The 3,021-nt window shown below is 45.7% G+C and overlaps 1 long non-coding RNA gene across 4 annotated transcripts in view; it reads left to right on the top strand.

The window, feature by feature from the left end:
* Positions 1-340: 340 nt before the first annotated feature.
* LOC119335839 overlaps positions 341-3,021 on the top strand; it is a 4,402-nt gene continuing 1,721 nt past the window's right edge. The window contains exons 1-5 of one of the 4 annotated variants that reach the window (XR_005162082.1): positions 341-948; positions 1,615-1,756; positions 1,892-1,981; positions 2,562-2,646; positions 2,844-3,008. This is a non-coding gene — a long non-coding RNA (uncharacterized LOC119335839). Of the gene's footprint in view, positions 964-1,614; positions 1,757-1,891; positions 1,982-2,561; positions 2,670-2,843; positions 3,009-3,021 lie in introns of all 4 variants that reach the window. The other 3 variants (XR_005162087.1, XR_005162079.1, XR_005162081.1) reach the window with 3 other exon arrangements.

The following is a 3,021-nucleotide window of genomic DNA, read 5'->3' as shown; positions in this document are numbered from 1 at the left end:
GGATCAGCAAGATAGAGACAACCCCCAAAATGGCAGCCCCTGGATGACGGACATTAGGGGATCATCACGGAAACCGTCACATATCGACCAACTACCTCCCATTTTTCTTTCTTTATATGCAATCTAAACCGTCATGAATGGCCTCTGCTGATGTGTCGGGTGTGCCCATTTATCTGCCCCATTTGTCAGTCAGTCATTCAACGATATATAGAGATTGTAAAGAAAAGGGCGCGCCTGAAGTTTGAGAGAGGGCGCGAAGATGCAAAATTTTAACTGGCCAATGCGCCAGGGTGGCAAAATTTTGAGCCAGCCCATTTAACTCCACAGCACACACACACACCTAACCCTAATTCCCCATTCTCTCCTCCCGTCCCCTCAGCCGCCACCACTCCACCAATCTCCCCCCGCCCGCTCCACGCTGGCGCCGCCGCAGAACAGGCCTTACCTGTCCCGATCCATCGATGCCCTCTCTTCTCCCCTCTATATGCGTCGCCCCGTCCCCATCTTTCCCACCGCTATGGCCACCAGCCCGTACCTCCCACCCCATTCCAGATCACGCCCTCGAGCTGCGGCGACAGTGGTGGCAGCGGGTCCAACTGCTGCGGCTGGACGACGGTTGACGCCGTCTGCGCAGATCAGTTCGCCTTCCTGGGTCGCAGTCAAGCAGAGCATGTGCCACGGCGATCTACGCTGCCCATCTTAACCAGATCGACGCTGATGAGAGGTCTCTAATGTCCCTTGCAGTGGCCACGGGTCCATCTTCGGTCCACGGCAAGCTATGGTGAGGTACACATGGCGCTGATGGATGCAGTGTACAGGGGCGCCACCGCCACGCAGCTGGCCACCGGCTTCTGCCTGCTGCGGTACCGTGACGAGCACTGCTTCTCGGCTTTGCCAGGGCCCTCCCGCCCCGTGTTTATGTGCTGATCCTCGTCATCATCTTCGTCGGTGGGTTCCTCCCCTGTAAGCTCTGATCCCAGTTGTTATCTGTTTAGTTATTTATGGGTACATCTGCACTAGATAGGTTATGTTTCTTGGTACTCTGTAACTTGAAGATATGTCATGTTACAGAATGCAAATCTGTAAGTCATGGCCGTGTCCTCAATCTGCAAACAAATAAATCCTTATCATATATTTTGTCCATGTGTCCCATGTATCAACTCTTCTTCCATGCATACGAGGAGGGATTCGTGAGTATGAATTTCATATCTGGCTCTGCTTAGATTCAGATTGGCCTAGTACTGGATACATGTTTTGAGTACATTAATTGGTCTGGTATTGGATTTGAGTGCATTAAAAGTGACCTAATATTGAATTCAGATTTTTTAGTACACATTATTTGGCCTCGTAATTAGATTCAGATCTCATGTGTATGTGTTGAGTAATGCTACTGTCCCAAGGGACGACTGAACAAGCAACCCCTGCTCTTATGCATGTGAATTTTGACATATGCCATGGTTAGTAATGTTCCTCATGTGTTATGGTCTAGTCTATTGGCTGTTTGTCCTACTCTTGTATGCCAGTTATTTTAGTGCTTAAATGGCAGGTGTGGCAAACTATGCTTCATATGTCATTTCCATGGAATTAATGTGCTTGTACTGTTTCACAATTCAGGATGGTTTTCTTGGAAGTTGGTCTTGTATCATTTCTACTTCAAGGAAATGAAGCCACTGGTTATGGTCTCTTTGGCACACAACTTAATTTGTTATCTCTGAAACTGTAGCCGGCTGTAGCCAGTGCTGATGTACTTCTCAAGGTATGTTATTGCTCAGTCTTTATGATGTAGCCAGATTAATTGTGATTCTGTGATATACTTGCATGCTTCATTCTTAATTAAGATATACTCTATTGCTGATCTTTTGCTCGTTGGACGACGTGCTTGCCAACAAAGCGCTCCATCACGGGCTCAAAGAGTACTCCAGCCGAACCACACTCCCACGGCTCTACGTCGATGACGAGTTCTTTGGTGGCCGCACTGTTGGTACGTATATTTGTGCTTTCTCCCTTTCCTTCTCCCATGTTATGGTTCAGGACGTTGAGACCCTCTGTTACAGGCAGTACACGTGCATGGTATTTGAGTCTGAATCAGTTCTGTGAGAAGCCTGTTTTGTTTAGCATCAGGGCATGCCAATTCATTCATTAATCTAACATATATCTTTAGTGTGAATTACCATCCCATAACCTAATGAAATCCATTGCAAATTCTTTTCCAGTTTTACTTATGTGTAACAAAAATCACTTCGCCTGCTGTTGGCTCATGAACCCAAGTGTGCTCTAGCACTTCTGCACCATGGTTATGAAACTATAACAATCATATCCCTAGTGCTAGAATGCACAGATACTTTGTGGAACCAGCGTATCTCTATCTGATCCATTTTAAAATTCGTGCATGATAAGAAATATGAAAGCAATGTAGAAGAACCAAATAAATCTCATTCTGTCCACATGAATATTAACAAAATAGAAATGATCAATTAATAAAAAGGACAAATCCCAAGATTCACTATGCAGTCCATCAAGATTATATGTTTTTCCTATAACAGAAGTATTTCATATCGTAGGATAATTGGAGCTCGGAGACCATGGTCATGGTGTTGTTTGTACAGAAACCTGCGCCGACTTCCTTCTACAATTAACTTTTAAGATGTAATTTTCCATTAGTGAGCATGGTAATTGGAAACACTGTAATGATAAACTAATTAAAGAATATATATTCTTTAGTAATAATTGCAGAATAGTTCATACATGAGACATGAGCTCATCGGGCCCATGCTGTTGGGGTATGTGCCATGCTGGACACATTTGATTTTTTTGTGGTTGTCTTAAAGTTTCTTAACGTGCAGGTAATGCCCCTGAACCCCATTCTCATCCCATTACAGCGGGCTAGACGTCGTCCTCCTCGATGCGGCCGTCCCCGACGAGCTATCTTGGCCAGAGGAGGCGGAGCAGCAAGGCCTTCTATCATCGTGCATGGACCGACAGTTGCATCCTCCTGCTCTCCTAGTGTGGTGAGCTTCCTCT

The sequence above is a fragment of the Triticum dicoccoides genome, chromosome 1B (genome assembly GCF_002162155.2).
Source record: "Triticum dicoccoides isolate Atlit2015 ecotype Zavitan chromosome 1B, WEW_v2.0, whole genome shotgun sequence".
Taxonomy (NCBI): Eukaryota; Viridiplantae; Streptophyta; class Magnoliopsida; order Poales; family Poaceae; genus Triticum; species Triticum dicoccoides.
The sequence above is the reverse complement of the archived record's forward strand: the minus strand, read 5'-3'. Positions and strand labels throughout refer to the sequence as shown.